At 33.7% G+C, this 24004-nt stretch overlaps 1 protein-coding gene and 1 long non-coding RNA gene across 2 annotated transcripts in view; one reads left to right on the plus strand and one right to left on the minus strand.

Moving 5' to 3' along the window:
* Nucleotides 1-24004, plus strand: part of Xrcc4 (X-ray repair cross complementing 4) — a 162447-nt gene that overhangs the window by 125226 nt on the left and 13217 nt on the right. The gene's annotated exons all lie outside the window — the stretch shown is intronic.
* On the minus strand, nt 11245-20063 carry LOC125339809. Its single transcript, XR_007208629.1, has 3 exons — nt 19863-20063; nt 14672-14680; nt 11245-11255 (listed from the first exon to the last, which is right to left on the minus strand). It is a non-coding gene; the product is annotated as an uncharacterized LOC125339809 (long non-coding RNA).

Below are 24004 nucleotides of genomic sequence, written 5' to 3' on the forward strand. Positions count from 1 at the left end.
ATAAGTACACTTAAACCAGAATTCCCTGTATATTAATAAAAGAAACTTGTAGGATTATACACACATTATAAAAACAGTAAGTTCCACATATTTTCTACTGGCACCCTAATGGACAGAACAGTTATTGTTAATAGTGCTTGTCTCTGGTGAATGTGTGAGCTGGAATAAATGAGGGAGGCTAAGCTTCTTATTGAAGAGTTTAGTCTGATTATGTTCATGCAGGCCTGGTAAAGTTAATATGTTTTTTTAATTCTAAGAAATTAACAGATATACCTTTTGCTTTCCTGACTATGCCAGACAAGAATAGAAAAGGTATATGAGTTAGGTACTGTAAATAAAAACAGGTCATTACACAATCATTGCAATATCTACGTAATATTTTTCATTAGTTGTTTTGACCTACTAGCTTGCAGAAACAAAGGAATTGAAAGTAAACATCTTGGCAGAATAATTCTGATTTGTTCATAGATTTGGGGAAATATTCAGCCAAGAAATACTGACTGTGGTGCCATATTGTGCAACAAATTAATATCAATCGAGATGAGGGGGGTTGTTTGTTTCATTACAATAGCCTTGATAAATTAAAAGTAATAAATTCAGTTGAACATCATGAGGATGTTCTTGTAATTCTGAGTTTTACAATTTTTTTTGGTCTCTTTGGAATTTCCTCTGGGCTTTATTCAGAGGGGCGGAGGCATGGTCTGTGATTCCCTCCACTGTCACCACACCCTCCTGGAATGTAGCAACTGATTTCCAAAGGCTAAAACTATGATTTTTTGAAGGAACTTGTTATTTCTTTTTCTTCAAAGTGTACTTGAATTAAAAGTAGGATTAGTGTAAGATACTTCTGCCCTTGGCATATTTTACTGCAGAAAAGCCAGTGGATCCAGACTTTAATTCCTGGTTAGTAAGATAATATTCATAGCTGGGTGAGGTTTTAAAGATGGAATAACTTGGCAAAACACGTCTCTGACTGAAATCTAAAAACCACCCTTGGGACAAACTATGAATTGGTCTGTCTGTGTGAATTTCAGTTTCCCTTCTCCACGAATCAACTGGAGTCTGAAAATGTGTAAAAGAAGCTTCCTTTCACAGTTTTGTTCTGACCTTTCTAGCTTACACATTTGCTTTTCTGTCAATCTGAACCTTTATCCTATGACCAAAGCAACCAGCAGTGATTGCTAAATGGCTCTCTGGTTTAGTTTTCTAAGATGCACTTTTTTATGATTTGGGAAACCTCTGTATTAATGATAACCGTAATAGTGATAGCTATGATAGCCAGCACATACCTAGCTGTGATTACAGACCATACAGACTCTCCCTAGTCTGTAATAATTTTGCAAAGTGGGGCCAAAATGTGAACAAAAAGAAATATGAGGGTATGTACCATGTCTTAACATACATAGCAATAATAAAAGAAAAAAGGAGTTAGATCCATATATTATCCATGTATTGTTCCAAGATTTACTACTGCCCAGTAGTAAATTTTACTCTCAAGTGCTAGCAAACACTAAGAACTAAACGGATACGTTGCTGTCAAAATAAGTTCTTCACCACCTCTTAGTTTTCTCTTAAGCTTGATGTTTGCTATAAATTAAGCAGATACAAGTCTGACTTCAGAAAGACAACTTATAGTTTTCCTTGTGTTTTTCTGCTTTTAAAAGGCTATATCATATGCTATTTTTAAATCTCCACATTACTCTGATGATCTCTGCCAATCATATTACTCTGCTACTGTAAAAATGGTTCTGAAAAAATTGTCCTTTAATAACTAAAACATTTACAGAGTTGGAAAATTGAAAATAGGCTATATTCAGTCAAAATTATTGTAGGCTGAGTATGAACAGGCTGAGCCTGTTCATGATCACTATAGAGGAGGAAGTAGAAGGATCACAGTTCAAGGCAAAATTACTAGGAGACCTTGTCTGAAAAATAAACCAAAAGCAAATAGACTGGTTAAATAGTGCTTGACTGGCAAGCATATTAAGGTCCTGGTCTTTAACACATAGATAGATAGATAGATAGATAGATAGATAGATAGATAGATAGATAGATAGATCTAAAATCTTGATTACATAACAATTATGGGCCAGGTACCAGTTGTTTACATCTGTAACAATAGCTATTGGGAGAATCATCATTTCAAAGACCAGTCAAGGTACAAAGTTTATAAGGCCTTATCTAAACCAATAACATGTTGCATCATCATCACCCTTCCACATTATCCATGACAACCAGGTAGGATTCTTTAATAAAGGCTAGATATTCCCAGAGATGGTTATGTCTTGCTGTCATTTGCATTCAGAACCTCTAGGCAACATATTAAAATTCCCATGCAATTGTTGCTAACCATTTGTGGCCTTCAGTGGCTGCTATTTCATGTAACTGAAACTTAGCTGTTATTCTTGCAGTTCACTTGCCACTAGGTGTTGCAGTGCTCGTGTGTTCTGCAAGCTTAATTAACTGATATATGAAAAGTCATTGAATTTCAATTTGCTTAGTTTTGTCTTACAAAGATTGTAGTGAAGAATATCTTTGTATCAATTTTTTGTCTGAAATATAACTCAAAAGAATCAGTTTCACTTTATCTAATGGTTGCATAAAGCAAAAGTTCTTCAGAGTGCATATAGCAACTTAGATGGTTCAAGGATTTTATAAAAACAAAGAAGTCATATTTTCAGAACAATGTGCTTTTCTCTAATCCCTAAAATTAAGTTTTTATCCTTTTGTCAATATTCATGATTTTATTGCTATAAAAATAAATTGCTATAAAATTATCACTTATGAATAGTGAGTAAAATGTATTCTTCCTTGGACATGTGTCATTTTACAAGAGGAAATGTAGCATACTCACAAAATCAATAATTTATTGTGCTTTATATTTTATTCAATTTAGATAGATTTTACATAGATATAATATGAATTAATTAATTTATTTTTTTTATTTATTTATTTATTTATTTTTTTAATTTTTTTTGGCCAGTCCTGGGCCTTGGACTCAGGGCCTGAGCACTGTCCCTGGCTTCTTCCTGCTCAAGGCTAGCACTCTGCCACTTGAGCCACAGTGCCGCTTCTGGCCGTTTTCTGTATATGTGGTGCTGGGGAATCGAACCTAGGGCCTCGTGTATATGAGGCAGGCACTCTTGCCACTAGGCTATATCCCCAGCCCTGAATTAATTTAAATAGACTATAAAATGAACTTTTTCTGGCAGCTTTAGTCTCTTAAACTATCTATGTATGTAAAACACAAATACATAAAATGTGGAAAATTCTCAAAAGGAAGAAAAATGAAATAAAAAGTGATGGAAGGCAACATGGGGACCTGGAAAACTTCAGACAGATTGTTTGAGGATCTGTCTCTCTCTTCAAAATTTCATCCACAGATTTGAACATTGATCTAGATGATTAGTGGGAGTATTTTGAGATTATACATTACATATAATTTAGTCCACAGCAAATCTATGTATTAAGGCAATTATGAACTGTATAGACTTTTTCAATAAGTTAGATGCCTTTAAATTTTGTCTGAAACTTTCTTTCATATTTTTCTGTATTTTGTATAAGGGGAGAACAACAATAATGGCATAAAATAGCATTGCTTTTCTTATTCCGAACTTTATTTTTGGGATGGCACTTACGTTAAGTGGACAGACACTTGTGCAGGATTATTCTTGGGTCAGCAAAGTATAATATCTTTCCCCATAGTTCATCTATCAATGTTCCATAATGGGTGATTCTTTTTGTTAGTTTTGTTTTAGGTTAAGCAGTCAGACATAGTCTTTTAAAACTTCTATTCCTTTATACCTTATCAACTTTACCAAATCATCTCAATGTGTTATGACATCTGACTCAGAAACACTATATTCTTTTTAAAATGAGGGAAAATGGTAAGAAAAAATAACTAGATCCTTAGGCATTACCCATGACAGGTAAATGTTGATCTTTAAATAGATGTATACACGATAGGTAGATCAGATAAGATATACATTTTTATTTCTATATTTTCATAATCATTATATATGGTGTGTGTGTTTTTGTGTGTAGAGGATGTGTATTCTATGGTATAAGGTAAGTACTGTGGGCATCCTATGAAAGAGCTCTAAAAACAGTGAATCTGGGGCTGGGGATACTAGTGGCAAGAGAGCTTGTCTCGTATACATGAGGCCCTGGGTTCAATTCCCCAGCACCACATATACAGAAAATGGCCAGAAGTGGCGCTGTGGCTCAAGTGGCAGAGTGCTAGCCTTGAGCAAAAGGAAGCCAGGGACAGTGCTCAGGCCCTGAGTCCAAGGCCCAGGACTGGCCAAAAACAGCAACAACAACAAAAAAAAACACAGTGAATCAAAACTAGCAACCTTTGTCAAGAAAAGTATAATTTCTGTAATTTTGTATACAGTAGAATCTCAGATAGCATTTACTACTTGAAATGGTAAGAAGTGCCTGGCAAATAACATATTCTCTAGTCATGCCCTTTTGGAAAACTTTTCAGGCTATAACCTTTGCCTCAGATTCACAGTACATCCAGGCATGCTAGCTTTATTGAATTAACATTTCCCAAATGTGTTTGAATTTGAGATCACTTTAACTGTAGTGCTCTGTCCCAGAGCAATTTATTATTATAATTATTGCTACTTCAACTATCTATCCCCTACAATAATTAGGTGTGACTAAAAATGTAATTGCTGCAAAACTCCGCACAGTTAAACTCAAAATCTAATTTAAAACAAATATTTAAGTATGTGTTTGACATTTTCACTGTTTGCATTATGGTAATGAAAAATTTTGATAAATGACCTTTCGAATGGTACTGTATTTACAAAATTGAATGATTTAATTTATTTTCCTAGATTAAATTAACTTATACTTCTTAAAAAAAGAGGTATTCTTACTCTTCCAGATTAACATCCCTTCCCCCCACCTAAAAATACAAAAACCTGAATACATAAGACAATTTTTTCTTTTCCTTTCTTTTCTTTGTTTTCCTTTCCTTTTAACTCAATTGTTGGTGTAATAGCATTTAAACCGAATTTTTTTGTGTGTATTTACTATTTAATCGATGTGTGTCTTTTGTTATTTTGTTATCTAGACTAGATGACAGGGTATATTTTGGATTTCTCTTAGTTCCCAAGAAAAAAGAGGAAGTTGTTCATATAATGAGAGGATAAAGTGATCTTTCAAATCTCAGTATATGACAATCTGGATAGAATTAGTCACAATTGTCGAAAACAATAAGAAATACAATGAAATTTATTATAGACCTGTTTCTTGCTCAATGTAATTTTATTTAGCAATTAGGAATTACATTGTAAATGAGGATGTGGAACTCAGTGTTCGTCAACTGACAAAGCTCTTCTCTCCATGGATTCATTCCCAGGCCACCACACTGGAGACTCTGTGTCTCCAGTCTTGGTCCCAGGAGCTATTCTCTTCTATTTCTTTGTTATCATCAGTGGTACTTTTCTTATATATCCCATACTTTATTCTCCCTTTTCCAAAGGAAACTCTGTTTTTTTCCATGGCCAAATCTCAAGAACCATAACTCAGTTTTGACCTACCTATCAGTGCTTCCCTGAAATTAGACTTACTGGAATTCTTCAGAATTTTCCCTATTCCTTCAAGGTTTCATTTGTTGTCCCTTAAACTGATATTTGTTGAATAATTTTATTTCTTCATAGCTTTTGTCTTATTATTTGTAAATTATCTCTTCTACAAAGATTTCTGGGAAACTGTAAAAGTAACTTTTCTTTCCTCTTTTGTTATTCACATCATGCATATCATCAAATCTAACCCATTGTCTTGTGTCTGTCTATGTGCCTTTCCTCCATTTTTACTTTGTAAATTACATAAGGCTTGGCCATTGCATCTACATCTTCCATACTCCTCTTTGAGAGATAGGTGTGCAAAAAATATATCTGAAGTAATAAACAAGTCAACAAATGTGTTTTCATATCCGATTCCCTAAGAAGCAGTTCTAGTTTTCCAAAATGATTGATCCGATGTGTCAAATCCCTCCAAATCACATTTTCTTTATTGCCTGTTTCATTCATCTTATTCTAGTGTTTTAATTTTTCAACACACATTCATTTGAGTGAACATGATTTGTTTTCACATACAAGAGACATACAAATGAAAGATAAATTAATACTATGAGAAATAAGATGTTGTGGCTGAGAATATGGCCTAGTGGTAAAGTGCTTGCCTTGTATAGATGAAGCCCTAGGTTCAATTCCCAGCACCACATATATTGAAAAGGCTGGAAGTGGCGCTGTGGCTCAAGTGGTAGAGTGTTAGCCTTCAGCAAAAAGAAGCCAGGGACAGTGCTCAGGCCTTGAGTCTAAGCCCCAGGACTGGCCAAAAAAAATAAATAAATAAATAAATAAGATGTTTTTGGAAAGGATGTGCCAAGTGGCACATGCTCATAGCAATGTTCTCATCATATCATTTCTACTGCCAGCATTTTATTTATAAGCTTTGAGGACGCAATACAAAAAATTAAAAACAAAACTAACTTATGAATGAACTTCTTCTATGTAGAATGCTGTGCTATATTCAAATATTAAGCACATTAATTTAAATTAATTCAAATTTACAATTTATGCACTTTCATGTCAGCCAAATTCCACATTAAATTTGCATTATCAGGAAAATAAATAGACAGTTTGGCTTTGGATTTGTCTAGCTTTCATGTACCAAGTGGCTTCTCCAACACTCTATACTTATGAATGTTTTCTCTTCAGTTTTCTAAGATTTTGGAGTGAATATGTAATAGGTATGAATTTAAATAGTTGTTAACAGAATAACAAGTACTTTTGCTTTGATGAAATGACTACCAATGAAAAATATCTAATCGTGATGATTATTAAAAGCAGATAGTACTGAAGACTCAGATTATACAATACTTTAAAAATAGACTCACTCTGATTCAGGTTCTTCTAATTATTAGTGGTATTTACATCAAAGATTGTTTCCGGATTTCACCTTCTTAAGGAGTAAATAGGACTTGTATTAGTATGTTATTCATTATATAGTTCCAAGTCCTTTTGTGTACTGGAAGCTTTTGCATTTCTTGGTTATTGTTGTTCTTGTAAGGTGCTATACAGAGGGGTTACCATAACATGAGTCAGGTACAATTCTTTTTTCAACCATGTCTCTTCTTCCCTCCATTTCTCACAGTTTTACCCTCCAGTCTTCACCCACAAGATGTACAGTTCATTTCCCACATAATGTGTAGCGAGTACCAGTGTTGTATTTGTTCACCCGTCATTCCACCTTTTCTGTGCTCCTTTTTACTCCCCCAAATACAAACAAACAAAAAAGACTAAAGGAACTGAAAACAAAAACAGCAACTAAAAAATATCCCTTGTTTCCTTTACTTGGAGTTTGTTTCATAAAATACTATTTTATATGATCATAATGAAATGTGTTATATATACAAATAGAATTCTACTGATCCATCAGAAAGAATGCTATTTTGCCATTCATAAGAAAATGCAAAGACTTGCAAACAATTATATTAAATGAAGTAAGCCAGAGCCAAAGAAACAGGTTGCATGATTTCCCTCATTTGTGGTAGCTAGAATGTGCCCATCAATCAACAAATAAATACATTGAATGACATACACACATACTGGGACATAATAAATTATATAACTTTCTAGATATTCGAACACTGAGGCCAAAGGAACATATGTATTTGAAGCCAATAGAGGATATGTATAGGGCAGGATGACAAAGGCTCAAAAGTTTGTCTATTCCTTATCTTGTTTATGATCATTCCTTGCAGATATATTTGCACACGTCTGGATTGTCCTTCATCTAAGCTGTTCTTTACCTTGCTACCAAAACTATCTTTCTATATACAACATATAATATCTTGTTTAAATTTATTCAGGATAATTTTCTCATCATAAGTAGGACAGTTAATGTATCTTTGTTCTGTCCCTGCCTTACACAATGGAAGCATTCTCTGATGATGATGATGATGATGATGATGATGATGATGATGATTGATGATTGATGATTACTGTTTTACAGTTATTCCTGGCATAAAAGTATCTGTAGTTGTTGGGTAAACTGTGTTGTATATATTTAATGGTTCTGATCTGATTTGAAGATTTATCCCCAGTCTGTTCTCCTATGCTACTAAAGTGCAAACATACACATTTAAAATCTCCAGTTGTGAAAACAACTTGTAGTCACCAATTTTTCCGTTATAAGATAAAAATAGTGACATCTAAAGAATACAAGAATAGAATCAGTAATTATCCCCAAAATCCTTTTATCATTTCTAATAATCTTTTTATCTCAAAACTTGTTTTATCTGTTACTAATATAAGTACAAAGCTTTATTTAGTTAAGACTCTATTTATAATTATAGTATTTTTGTCCTCATTTTCTTCTGCCTTTATTTGTGTTGCATTTTAGAAATCACATACAGCATTTTTGCTGGGTTTACTTATTTATTTTTGTTATCATTAAGAAATTTTTTCTTACTTCTATCTGGTAGTTTTATCCTTTAGGATTATAGAGAAAATCCTGCTTTCTCTTCTTTTAGTGTCTATTGTAAATTTCCAAGACAATTTCCTAACACATAAAAGTGCAAAATAAAAGTGCTCCTGAAGACAATATCCAGAAGGCTTTATTTAAAATTTTAATTATCTATGGAGAGGGACTGAAAAGGAGTAAGAAGTTTTGGTTTATTGTTGCCCAGTAAGGGATTATAGATAATACACTGTATATGTCAGAAGGTAAGAAAAAAAGGTTTAAAATGTTTTTAGTATAAAGAAAGAAATAGATACACTTAATTTTACTTAAGCATTGTACAACATATGCGTATATAAAAGTTTCTAGTCCCTTTCCAGACACCAGTGGCTCAGGCTGATAATCTTAGCTATTCAGGAAACTGAGATCTGAGGATTGTGATTTGAAGCCAGCCAGACTCTTATCTCCAATTGACCACAAAGAAACAACAAATGGAGCTATGGCTCGAGTGGTAGAGTGCTAAATTTATACAAAATTTCAGGGACAGCCCTCAGGCCTTAAGTTCAAACCCCAGGACTGGAAAAATTTAAAAAGAAAAGTTCTCCTAAATATGTTAAATTCTTTTGGTTTTATATATTAAGATACATTTAGTTTAAGTTAATGAAAGAAAATTTATTTAATTTCCTTACTTATTTATTTTCAAAACTCCTAGCAACTTATGTGGATGTTTGTTTGCCTATGTGAAAATAGTGTATTCTTTTTCAAAGTAATAACAATTATTATTTTTATTTAATATAGCTAAGGTTTATTCAAATTTTTATATAAACTTAACTTTTCATGTATTTTATCCTTTGAATTTTTCCTCTTTTATCTGCAATTATTGGCCATTTTAGTGAAATGCATTATTTTTTACCAGTCAAAATATAGTTTTTCATTATTATCAAGTGCTACTATTATGTAGTATTATTTTCAATCATTATGTAGTGTACATGTCACATTTCCAATAATTTAACTTGCTCAGCACCCACAAAATCTTTTCAAAGTCTTTAACATACATTCCCTTGTTTGGTCATAGCATTAATTCCAGTAAGTTAAATTTTTATTCTCACTGTATATCCTGTACCATGGCATTAAAACAGCTCTGTATCACTAAACAATGGCAAATTTCATAACACCAATATCATATATGTGGTTTTTCATTGTCTAAAACAGCACTATATGGTACACATGCATAGGATAACTATAAAAAGTTGTTGGTAGGGCTGGGGATATGGCCTAGTGGCGAGAATGCTTGCCTCCTATACATGAGGCCCTGGGTTCAATTCCCCAGCACCACATATACAGAAAATGGCCAGAAGGGGCGCTGTGGCTCAAGTGGCAGAGTGTTAGCCTTGAGCAAAAAGAAGCCAGGGACAGTGCTCAGGTCCTGAGCCCAGGTCCCAGGACTGGCCAAAAAAAAAAAAAAAAAGTTGTTGGTAAGGTTCATTCCTATGAGAGTGAGCCTGTTGCAGTCATCTCTCACAATTCAGTTTGATCTATTGTTGAGGGTTAATGGCCTTTGGTAAGCAGACAATTTGGAGCTATTTTAATATTGTATTTTTTGGATTATAGGTAATTTTTAGTAATTCTTTCATATCTAATTATTTTATTAAATACAGTGTCATATAATCAAATACCTTCCCAATTAGATAAACTATAAAATTTACTTTTATTTTACTTCTATAATTTTTTCAATAATTTTCCCATAATGTATTGATTTTTTTGTATGTCGGGTGTCATATAGAACTCTGAACAATGTTTAATTTTCTTCAGAAAACGACAACTTCAGTTTTTTGGAAGACACAGTCCAAGTTGACTGGCATGTTATAGTCACCTCAAAATATCTGCAAAACTGAGTTAATGAAGTTGAAATTTCAAATTAAAACAAAGTTTGAATTAGACTAATTCTAAATCTTTACTATCTAGATACCATTCTATCAAGACTGGAGAAACAAAAACTCTAATGAATTAGTTTTAGAGACCAGATGGAGGTAGAGCTGAGACTAGAATGAAGTCCACAGTTCATTAAAATTTCTTCAGCTTTGTATAACCCAAATTAATTTTACAGATTGTTTATCATTGTTCCAGTGTGTAGATGGAAAGAAATGCTATTTGGATAAATAAGTTTAGGAAATGTTAATTTAATTTAAATAAAATTATATTGAAAATTTACTTGAAAAACTCAGAACTTTTAAAATATATAATGTAAATGTCAGAGTAGCATCTGGAATATGTTTTATTTTCCATAATGATTGGATGAGTGAGCTAGTTAAGTGGAGAACATTTCATAGAAGTTGTTATGGAGAAATATCCTCTTAAGTAAATATCTTTACATGGAAGATACTTGTAAGTTTACTTGTTCACTTGATGTTTTTATTGATTAAGGCTGTGTTTTGAAAAGTGACTACAAAAAGTAACTTGAGATAATTATGAATAACTTGTAATTTGATGGTAAATTCTGGAGACAGAAGATCACTTTTGACTTATTTTTCAAATAAGGTGTGTATGCACAACAGACAACTTGAATCCTAAGCGTCTTTTTATACTTCTTACATAACTTGGGTGACAGGTGCATGCCACCATACCCAGCTTTTCTTTGTTGAGCTGAGTTCTCATAAAGGTTTTTGCCAGAGATCTCCTTGAATTGTCATTTTCCCAAATACTTCCTTCTGAGTAGCTAGCTCTTTAAGTGTGACCACTGTGGCTGACAAGTTTTATATTGACTGACTTTTAGGCTGGACAGTGCCTCACACCCATTATTTCAGCTCAAGAGGTTGAAATCAGTAGGATAATAATTTGAAGGTAGCCCAAACAAAAAGCTGGTAAAACCCTGTTTTGATAAATAAATAGACCATGGTGGTGCACACCTATCATTCTAGCTATACAGGAGTTGTAACTGGAAGGATCACAGTCCAAGGCCAGTTCAGAAAAAAAGGCCTAATATGAAAAAGAACTGGAGAATGAAGAGGGTTAGGGTATGGCTCTAGTGGTAGTATATCCACAGTTCCCTGAGTTCAAATCCATTTTTAAAAAATTGACTTTGAGTAGATGTTTTTATATAGTTATGAATGATTTCTAATCAACAGGAAATGCTGATGCCAAAGCAGTGGATTATTAAATACAGGGGCAACCATTGTAGCATGACACTGCCCAATTTATGATTTTCAGATAAGGAAGCATTACTTGGCATTGGTAAAAGTGAGTGGTGTGAGCAAAGTGCAGCCACAGCCTCCCTCCCTCACTCCAGGGAAAGAGGGCTGATTAGGCAATGGAGCCGGTATCACTGAAATACCACAGCTTGGGCAGCCTGGGTGTTAGATATGCTGGAAATCCTGACTCATCCTTTTGTGGCTTCATTTCCTAGATGAATCACTCAGCACACCAGAACAGACAGGAGAATGTGAAAGGGGAAAGAGAGAACAGAAAAGAGGAAATTTCATGAGTCCCTAATGTGTATCAGTGTTCATAATTGTTCTCTATGGTAGTAAGTAGTCAGTTGCTCATATTTGGAATTCAGACCCTTTACTGTGTCAGAGGGAGACTTTGCTTCATTCTCTGTCCTGTTGTGTTGACCAGGCTCATCCTGACCAAATACTAAACAGAAACACAAATGTTTTTCTTTTTTTTTCTGAAATACTTCAGTTCAATGCATGCACTAGTAGAATAACTCTAGAAGCTCAAAATTAATTCTGGTGGGAATTTTGATTTCATTAATACAAAACAGTAATGTTTGTTGTATGTTCTGGATAGGAAATTGTCCCTGGAAATGTTTAAGGTTCATTTGGAGGGGGGAAATTGGCGAAATTACCTAGTAGCTCTATTTTTGGCCATTCTACAGCAGTTTTGACAGGTTCTCTTCTATCTCTAACCCTGAGGAAGCTTTGAGCTTTCTAAAACAGTCTTCTAAATATACTTACAAATTAAGAAATGAGCACAAAAACAAGATCCACACTTAAGAGACAGTATAGAATGCATATAAAGAAAACTATGAATCAAATGTATATGTTTGTTTTAGTCATAAGCAGAGGGTCGTAGACCAAAGTGAGGATAAGGGCGTACTCAGTTGTAACTATCTGGAATCTTGATAGTCAAGTGGAGTGGTACTGGATTTGTAAGTAGGAACCATCTTCTGATAGGTTCAGAAACACAGAAATCGAATAGCATGCCTAACATATGTAACATGCATACATAACAAATATACATAAGAAGCAGAAAGTAAGATTTGTTTTCTTTTTAAACGTAGGGTTTAAAGTGCCTCATTAGAGAACAGGTAGTGGAACAGCCAATGACTAATCTGTTTTCTAGGAGAATCAGATAATTTGTTTTAAGAAATATGGAAATAAAGCCAGGTGCTGGTGGCTCATGCCTTTAATCCTAGCTACTCAGGAGACAGATCTGAGGACTGTAGTTCAAAGCCAAACCTAGCAGAAAAGTCTGTGAGTCTGTCTCTGGAGCTGTGGTTGAATACTAACCTTGAGCAGAAAAGGCTCAGGGACAACACCCAGGTCCTGAGTTCTAGCCCTACCACAGGATGGAATTACTGGGTCACTCCTGGGTCTTGAACTAAGGGCCTCAGCACTGTCCCTGGCTTCTTTTTGCTCAAGGCGAGCACTTTACCCCTTGAGCCACAGTGCCATTTCTGGCCTTTTCTATATATGTGGTGCTAAGGAATCAAACCCAGGGCTTCATGTATAAGGGGTGAGCACTTTACTGCTAGGCCATATTCCCAGCCCATTATGTTTAGTCTTTTAAGGAACCTCTCTATACTGCTTTCCATGGTTGAGCAAGTTTACATTCCCAACAACTGTGTAATAGGGTTCCCATTTGGCCACAACCATCTACCATTTGTTATTGTTATTTTCCTGGAGTGAGGTGCAATCTTCGTGTTGTTTTGATTTATATTTCTTCTGTGGCCAGAGATGTTGAACACTTCTTCATGTATCTATTAGCCATTATTTTTCCCCCTCTAAGAAATTTCTGTTTAGGTCTTTAGAAAGCTAGGCACTGTAGGATCTACTTGCCATCCTAATTATATAAATAGGAGGTTCACAGTCCAGACTAATCTGGACATGAATGTGAAACCCACTTGAAAAATAAAGCCAAAAAGGCTTGGGATATGGCTAAAGTGGTAGAAGACCTGCCTGGTAAACAGTGTGGATCAAATAGCATGGTATCAGTGAAGAGAGCATCATAGAGCAAACACCTGTTATATGAGGGGCATCACATGATTTCTTGGTGGGGAGATACTTAAGAATAGAAAGATTTCACCCTGCTCTTAGATAGTGTGCATGTATTCAGCAGAAAGAGAACTAATGCCTGTATAGGAATAGAGCAGGTAAATTTTCTTTAGCTCTTATGAGTGACAAAGTTTGAAATGAATTCAGCAGTCTTTCATATGGCTGGCGAATTTGGAAGAATAGACTTTTTTGTGGAAGAGTTGTAAATACATTTGTGGATGGGGGAGGAGAGAGACAGGCAAGAGTAAATTTATTCCTTTGTGTGATTGAAGTTGGTTGGTACAGGATTCAGCAGGGAGAAGTTATGGAAATGAGAGTGCAAAGATTGATGTTGTTGCTAAGTAACCGAGAAGCACAAATTGAGGAACTGATTCTTCTTAGGGATATCGTTGTAACTTAGTAAATCTTTTGGACTAAGCTCTGAGAAAGGAAGTTAGGAAACAGAACACTTGCAAAATTTCACATCATGATGCTGAAATGGCATCCAGAGAGCAAAAGGCAAAAATCTTCCATGGACAGCTAATGAAGTTTGCCTGCGCAAATGCCAGTATACAAGTGACAACATAGGTAGCACCAAATACCACAATACAGAAAAGCACAAAAGGAAATCCTCTGCATCTTTTAAAATATTTTATTTATTTTCAAAGTAATATACAGAGGGATTATGGTATCATACGTAAGGCAGTAAGTGCATTTCTTATCAAACTTATTACCTCTGTATCCTTTTGTAAAACAGTTTTCTGATGTGAATACCACATAGAATTGTACACAAAGGGAATCATAAAATATTCATGGTACTGACCCTATACCTTGAGATTTATTTTTACACATAATATTTAAAAACCATGATCTCAAAAATATCTCATTGTATAGATTTCTAATACTCTATGTGACCAGTTACTGCTACTGGATACTTATGTAGGCTTTCTTTCCCATTCTTAAGTCATCTGCCTTATTTATCCTTCAAAGATCATGTCCTGTTCTTTCTTTACTTGCTCTGCTCTTGTACAACAGCCTCAGCATATTCTCCAAGCAGACATCCTGCTTTCACACAAGCATTTCTCTTTGGAATGTTATTTATGTAGGTAGCACATTGCTCCCCCATTTCAGCTTCACAGTGATACAATGCTTAACATGATAACTTGCCCCACTCCTAATCTTGATGTCTCATAAATTTCCTGTATTGGTCATACCACTTTCAAGAACATTATATTCTAATTTATTTGAGGACTCACTTCACTATAAAGTGAGTTTTAAAAGACTGGTGATTTGTGTGTGTGATTACTAGTCATTTTTGGAGTAAAGAATTTCCAGATATTTTGTGTCCAACTAAGGATAAACTCTTAAATAATACTTTATTACTTATTAGTGTTATTATTTAGATATTACTGACTCATAGCCTTGCCTGTTTGATTCTCTAACATCTAACATGCTTTTCCTAAAGTAAATAAAAGAATAATCACAGCATATCAAAGGTACACGTTTTAAATATTTTTCACTCAAATGAATAAATTAGATCCATTATTCTAAAAATGAGTAAAATAGTCATTTACTTAATAATTACCTTTTCAAATAGTTTCTAGGTAATAAGTACATTGAATACGATAAGGAAGTTATTTGATATGATAATACAGATTCTGTTTGTAAATGAAATTGATATGATTAGTAGTCTAGATTCTCAACAACCAAAATAGGATGAAATTATCTTGAGTGTAGCTCAAATTTAAATGATATAGAAAAATACAAGTATTATATTTTAATTTTTTAATTATCTTCAAGTAACTTTATAAAGAAGTTGCCATTCAACACATCAGTTTATGAATAAAATGCATCTTGATCAATGTTACCCTTTTCATCATTCTTCCCAATTCCTCAAGCCCTACTCTTGGCCTCAATTTTAATTTTTTAGAATATGCTTTAAATTTTGACTGCATTCTTCTTCCCAAATAGCTTTTAATAAATAATGTTTATCCACTATTCACTAAAGAGTATTTTTAAACATTATGATTGCAGTAAATTTCTATTGGTTTTTACTTTATTTTTATTGAATTGCAAAAATTTACCAAAACTTTCATCAGCTATTTTGGTATGACGCAGCAGAATGCATCAATAAAACTTCTAGCTCTTTTCACAGGTGTTATCAGAGCTTTTACATTCCCTCCCACCATGGAAACTTCTATGTAGTAATATAAAAAAGTAGATGAAATTATCTCCTTTAAAATTTAAATCATTTTAGCTGTGCATGTTCTTCTTAAGCACAGCAGACATTCATGAATAAGACTGCTGATTTTTTATTTTTAAAATTGTTGCTAATCTGAACATATTACATAAGAATAAGAATATGTCATACACAGAAACAGTCTCATATCTGGAAAATAAAATGTACGTCTATATTTGATCTGTTACCCACCATTTAGGTACAGATAGGGTACTTAGTCCACTACATTTAACCACAGGAAGGTGGTAATACCTGAAGAATGTACTAATAGCTGAAGAATTTCTCTATGGATACATTGACTATTCCACGACCAAGATGCAGAAGTTGCATGTGTTCTGTTATACCTCATTAACCGTGATGAAATTGTTCTGAAGAGGTGCAAAGACCAAAAACTAGCCATCTGTCCACTAAAACATTTACATTCAGCCTCTGAGAGGCCCACTTGACACCTATTAACTAGTGAGTATTTTGTTATTAATGAAAATTTGTCACAATTTAATATCTATAATTTCAAATAAAATGCCTATTTGGGAAATTATTTTAATTATAAAATAATGAACTTGTACTGGTTAGTTATTTATTTTAGTATATGTTCTGTGTTTTCACTTTTGACATTTACTTAACCATTTGTACATTGTAGAGTAAATTCTCTGGCTAATGCATGGGTTTAAACCACTAAGCTTATGTTAATTTGTTTATCAGTCACAAGATACAAATACACTGAGTACTAAATATCATTAGATACTAAGTGGAGTCTAACTATAAAGCAAAGTCAGTTATTTACTATATAGGAACATTAAAGACATTACAACTAGCCTGTTAATGCCTTAGTTTTTCTCAAAGTAAACTCCATTGAACACAATAATTTTCCATGAGTTTCTGCAAACTTACAACATTAATTTATATGTAATTATCAACATCATAGAATATCATATGTACTTTTTAAATTTTTATATAGCCCCTACTCTATGCCAGGTAATATGGTAAGAACTGAAGGTACCAGCCTGAATAAGAAATTACTCCCTCACTCAGTGTGGCTGACTGAATAATAACTCCCCAATTTTGTCCATGTTCCAATCCTTTGAACAGGCGATTGTTACCACAGCAGGCGAAAACTTTGAAGATACCATCAAACTACAGATGTTGAGATTAACTTAGATTTGCCCTAGAGTATTCACATAGGCTCAAATGCAATTCCATATTTCTTAAGAAAGAAAGGCACAAGTAGACCTAGCACAGATGGAGGAGAAAAAGTCAGTGTAGTAATGGAAGCAAAGATTGTGATGATGTGGCTCCAAGCCAAGGAATGCCACAACCCCAGAAGCTGCAAGAGACAAGGAACAGATTGACGCCTAATGGCTCAAGAGGGATTTCAGCACTACTGACATCTTCATTCTGTTCCAGTGATTTAATTTGAGACCTTGGACAATAGAACTGTGAGGGAATAAATGTGTATTGTTTGGAATGACTAAATTTATGGTAATCTACTATAGCAGTCATAGAAAACAAATACATCAAGGTACTCAGTGTCCAGTGGAAAAAACAACACAAAAGCTAGAAGAGTAAATGAGAGCCTACTGGAATGTGGGAAAAGAAAAAGGAATACACAAGAAGCACATTAGCTATAGAAGATTTAGGTATTAAAAAAAAAAGTATGAACCAGGCACTGGTGGCTCACACCTGATATCCTACCTACTCACGAAGCTGAGATCTTGAGATTCACTGTTTGAAGCTACCTAGAGCAACAAAGTCCATAATCCATAAGTGGAATTATGTCTCAAGTGGTAGAGAGCTCATCTTGAGCAAAAAAAGCTCAGGCCATGAGTTCAAGCCTTCCCCACCCCAGAAAAAAAGCCTTTTGAACCTTAAAATACAAAACCACTTTATGAAATGTACATTTAATATCAGAAAATATTAAGCCCTATAATAATCTTCATTCATTTTAACATATTGATAGACATTTATCAAAAGTATATATAAATATATGGGCATTTTTTAAAGCGGAGTAGCACATACGCTACAAAAAAGAGAAAGTAATATTTCAGTGATTACATAAGTAAAGAATAATTATTTCCTGTCATAGAAAGTTACAGAGAATTTTAGAGAAGTTTTTTCATAGAAATGTCTATGAAGCCATCTTGAAAAGGTTACCAGATGTCCTTTACATCTTAATAAAAAAGGAACAACAGTTTCTCATTTTTAGTAAGAATTTTTGCCTAGAGGATATTAGAAAAGTAAAAGGTAGATATTTGAAAAGTAAAAGTAGTTGTAGTGATGTGTGCACAAAATTTCCATTTTGAGCTCCTAGTTTTGTAGATTAGGGAGAATTTGGGTGAGTTTTGAAATTTGTTTTTAAAATAATGATTTCTGTAATTGAGAGAATTGCAAGATATGTTATAGAAATGAAGACTTACTATGACATACATCTGGTATCTATCATTTGTGAAACAAGGAGGGGAAAAGACAAATTTTTAAAAAGACAAAGAAGACAGGACAAGAAAAGTAAGAGTTCAACTGTTCCTTTTAGTTCTATACCCGGAATGAACAAAATGAATTACCCAATCATCACTCACTGGGAATTTCATTCCCATGTCACAGCATTAGACATTATCTAACTATTCAATATCCTGGGGTAAGAAGCCAAATACCTCTATAGAACTTACGAGAATTAAAAATGATACTGTGACCATATGTACCAGGTGAAACCCAACACTTGCTGGCTTCCCCTGTGCCCCCAGCTTACCTGAGAACCATGGAGCTCACGGCTCCTTTCCAGTCACTCTTCCTGGCTTTCGGCCCAAACCCTTAGTAAACTGAACCATGTCTACATCCCAATTAGATGCAGGTTTGCAAACTCAGCCCATCAGGGAGGTCTCACTTCATGTTTTATTTTGGCAAAGGGTTTCAAGGGATAATTGGCCTGTGTTGCAGTCTATGTCACATTGCTATTAATGCAAATGCACACAGAACTGCAAAAGAGATTGTAATTCATCTATGCATATTTCAGTTTTCTGTTTGGTTTTATCTGTAGTCTAAGAGAATTCCATTGATACAACGTTTAAAATGTTTTATTCATGTGTACAATTTTGCTTAAACAATCAGTGGTACATAGTCTAGGAAATCCTCTCTCATTATTCCTAGAAGCATAGATTTATTTTGTTTTTCCTGGCATATATCACTCTATGAAAATATCAGAATAGTAGTGTTGCAGTAAATTCACCTATGGTGACAAAACATGTGCTAATATTCACCTGTAAAAGATACACTTAAATATATTACAATTTCTGCTTCTAATTTTACTGCAACTATCTTAAATATATTTAACTCTTAGTTTCATCATTAGATATTGTGGTGTTTCATTATGTATTGAAAATACCATTTATCCAGACATTCATTTCTATATATTTTTCATAAGCTATGTCATTGTCTACTCTTTTAACTATCGGTGCCTCTCTCTCTCTCTCTGTCTTTCTTCTTTGCATGTGCGTGGGAGAGTCTTATACTATTATGCTATCTCTGTCTCTTCAATTTTAATCTGCATCTGTCTGAGTCCAGAAACTTGAGCGATTTCAAAATCATTTGATCTGCATCAGCTCTAAAAATCAAATCCCTTCCATTCTCACCATTTAACTACACTAGAGATACTGGAATGAAAACAAGTTGCCTATTGAATCAATGCCAGCACAAATTTTACAAAAATATCAATTCTATTTGGGAAATTATTTAAATTTATTTACAATTTCAATAGGATTCATTCATTCTTGCTCTCAGATGTAAGAAAAAAAAGTAGAATGTGCCAACAATGTTTCAAAGTAATCTTTCTAACCCAGTTGGAGCCATTTCAAATTGAGTGCTGGTGATAGGAGAATCACTGTGGAGCTCTACACTCAGGCACATGTTTTATATTATTGCAATCAATTCCTACCAGAAAGCAACTTTTGACTCAATCTATTTCTGAAAAAAAATAGAAAGAAATAGAAAAATCTAAATATGCATAGTAGGTGGCCCTTGACAGCTTGACACTAGCAAACCCTCCTTTGCTTGTTGCTTTCTTTCACTCCCAGAGGATTGAGAAGGAACCCACACTGTTGTTCCCTGCGTAGATATTTCAAGATATGAAATAAGCTTAATTTTGTTTACAAATCAGATTTTTAAATAACAGAATAAATCCTTGTGTTAATTAAAAATAAAAGCTTACTGTGAATATTAAATTGTTGAGAAATGCTCTTGTGGAATAAGATTACTACTTTTTATTTTTTGTTTGTTTTACTTTGTTGAGGCATAATTAAATTATATAAGTCAATATGTGAAATAAAATTCTGAATTTTTAAATGAGCAGTTTATGTATTGTGGCAGCTCCAAATACAATCACATTGGGAAAACTTCCTTCCTCCTAGAAATTTTCCACACATGTCTTTATAGTCCATGTTCTCTCTCTAACCCCAACCCTGTCAACTACTGACCTGGTTTTAGTAATTATAAATTTGTCTTTTCTAGAATGCTATAGAAAATTGTACAGTATGTCACCTTTTGAATCCAGTTTCTTTTATAGAGTGTAATCCTTTGAGATAATTCCATGTACAGTATAGCAGTGTTTCACTTATTTTTATTTTTGCTGCTGCACATGGAATCATACCACTGCTTATCCATTTTGCTTATACATTATTTATACTGCCAATAATAATATTAATAATCACTATTATTATTTATCATTACTACCTTTATAAACCACAGCTATTATTTTAAAGTGCTTATGTACACTTGTTACATTTTTTTAAAGATTCATGTTTTATGGCATATAGCATAAATTTTAACAATTTGAATTCCCTCATCTTTTTACTAGTTATATTTGTTTTTATATTCTTAAAAATTCCCTGAAAATGTAGGAAACTAGGCATAAATATGTATATTTCTAATGCTCACAGAAAAGCTGTTAAAGTAGTAGAAGGTCTTCACAGACAAGACAAGGACAATGTGAGGCCAAAGTAACCAGTTTGCTATAAGCAATGAACAAACAAACCACCAATCAGGGCTACCTGAAACATGCTGATTGAGCACAGTGGCTGAAGACCGCCTTGGGTCCCGTGAATACCCTTGGGTAGCTCCCTTTGCCCTCAGTACAAATAAACACAGATTCTCTCTAAGGAAAGTTCTAAGGTTTCAAAGGGAACAAATCCATCTCAATATTATCATACTTTTCCAGAAAATTAAATGGAAGAATACTCCAAACTCATTCTAAGAGACTCACATAACTTTGATTCAACAAGGAAAGTATTGGAGAGAGTTTTAAAAAGAAAAGTTGCAGCCCAGTATTATTCCAGAACATCTATACAAAAATTCCTGAACAGTTCCAGCAAACTAAATCTAACGGTCATGTTTTAGAAAAAAATGTGAGGTTCAGAAGGAGAAATAGAAGGAGGTGTTTAACAAAGGATACATAGCTCTGGTTATGAAGATGGGTAAGGCATAGAGGCCTTAAGTTCAGAAATAGGACAATAATCAAAAATACTGAAGTGTAAATGGAAACTTCCTAAAGAAGGACATTTATTCTCATGTTACCCAAAAACATTAGTTTGACTATGGTGCATGTTTTATAATGGATATGAATATCAAAACACCAAATTTGAGCCTGCAACACATGCCTAGGATTTAGCAGTAGGCCAGCAGTTCGGCTGAATAAAGTTCTCTCTTCTACTCAGAAAAAAAAAAAACTGCCAAATTTTATATACCTGAAATATATTCAATTTCTGTTTGTTAGTTGAACTTCAGTAAGACAAAAAAGATATATTACAATAATAATAATACCATCATCATCATCATCATCATCATACCGTACCACATTTATCAAAGGAGGATATTATATGATGAACCCAATTAGTGCAACTTTTTTTTAAATTCAGTACTTGGACATGATTAAATTTACAAGTTAGGATTTACAATTTTCATATAAAGAAATAAAAAACTATGTTTTTTACTAGAGTTTAAACTCAGAACTTCATAATTGTTAAATAAACATTCTACCATTTGAGCCACACCTCAGTTCAGAATTTTTCTTGAGCATAAGTGACATGCAGTCAATATTATATTCCAGGCCCTAGACAATACTTGTAGAGCTTTTTACTTTTGTTATTTTCCCAATAGTGTTTCACTTTTTACTGAGTCTGTGATCCTCCTATTTATGTTTCCTATATACCTGTGATGTCAAATATATAATATACTACATCAGCTTCTAATTGGCTGTGGTCTTACAAACTTGTTGCCCAGGCTGGCCTCAAACTTCAATCTTCCCAATCTAGCCTCCCTAGTAGCTAGGTCTAAAAGTATATGCCACCATACCTAGCGAGCTTCAGGAAGATATGTCAAGTCTGGAAAGAAAAGGAGAAGATGGAAAGAGATCTACCCATAACGTAGCCAAACAGTAAATGAAAAAAAAAAAACAACCTCAATGTTAGAACACTAAAATATAGGTTAGTATTGTATTCCAAAGGCTTTTGTTATTTGAGACATTTAAAACAGTCTCTATGTTCCTCACCATCAAAGTACAAATGGAATAGTTGCACTTTTTGTTCCGCACATGTTTGGTCTGTCTTCCCTCCCAATGAAATTTTGTAACCACAGTCTTCCATAGAAGTAGATTTGGGCATAGTGATCTTCTTTGTTTAAAATAATGTCTTTGCAGCCAAAATGGAAACTCCTCTAAAAAATTTTTTGCTCTTAAAGAGTCATTTTTATTTTTCACAAGATACTCTGATCCTTGGAAAAAATACAAGCAAGTAGATTCTGTAACCAGGTAGACATCTTTATGAAATACACTGTAATGGCCCTTGGAACTCTAAAGGTCAATGTTATAAAACATAGATACTTTCTAAGGGCTTTTACATTTGCTTTGTTTACTTGCTTTGAATCCTTAACATATTATTTCAGCATTTCAACTAAATATAAAATTAAACATTCAAAAGATTGATAATGAGCTCACATTCTGGTATGTGAATTTTTACTCTGACAGCTATTAATTAGATCAGTAAGAATTGTGTAGCCACTAAATGTTTTATTTTCTGTTCAAATAAACTCCTTTGGGGGAAAAAGAAGAGATGATGTTAGATAAATTCTTTTGGCACAACTTTATATAAGAAGTGGCAATACACATCTATTTCAAAAGCTTTTGAGTAAGAACATATACTTATCATTTACCTTGTCACAAAGATAATAGAGCAAAAAATTGCAAGAGTTTATATTTCAACATCTCAAAGTAGCTACTTTTATATTTTCTCCTTCTTCTGGATGTATATTTCCATATGACTTCCTTATAAATTGACCTGTTACTAATAAATGAGGACTGATGTATAATTACGTTTTTCAGTGATTCATCTGTGAACCACCCCAGATTATTTTACATAGAAGCATCTGGTTCCCATGTGTACAGTGGTTATTCTGAGCTGACTGACATCTGTATTCTTCTAATAAAGTCCTACTTGCACAGATGGGAGCTGTTGACTTTTTTATACAGAAAGATTCTTTAAAGCTCCACTTGCAAAATCTTTACATCAACCTTTCCATTCTTCCTGAATGTGAACATTCCAGTCTTACACACACATATACACTATCCACACCCATATACACACATGCACACCTACTTTACACAGTGACTAGAAGATAATATAAATATTTCATGCAATCTGTTTCAATCATTGAACAGATGTATGCAGGCACCTTTATCTTTTTTCATATTTGTTTATAACATGACATCTGTTTTAGATTGTAAGCTCAAAGAAGGCAGTGACCATGTCAATTTCATATTATACAGACAGCATCTAGGAAATCATAATTCACATCTAAGGATGTGGCCATACTTGTCAATCAAGACTGTGATGTTAGTGTTATTAGAAAAGCCTAAGAAAAAATAGCATTTATAATTTGACTGTAAACACCTTCTGTACTTTAAGAGGTATTTGTTGTGCATGACCCTGCTTTCAATTTTACATATTATAATTATCCAAGTGACAAGTAAAATCACATTGTTTTGAGTAGA

The sequence above is a fragment of the Perognathus longimembris genome, chromosome 22 (assembly GCF_023159225.1).
Source record: "Perognathus longimembris pacificus isolate PPM17 chromosome 22, ASM2315922v1, whole genome shotgun sequence".
Classification (NCBI taxonomy): Eukaryota; Metazoa; Chordata; class Mammalia; order Rodentia; family Heteromyidae; genus Perognathus; species Perognathus longimembris.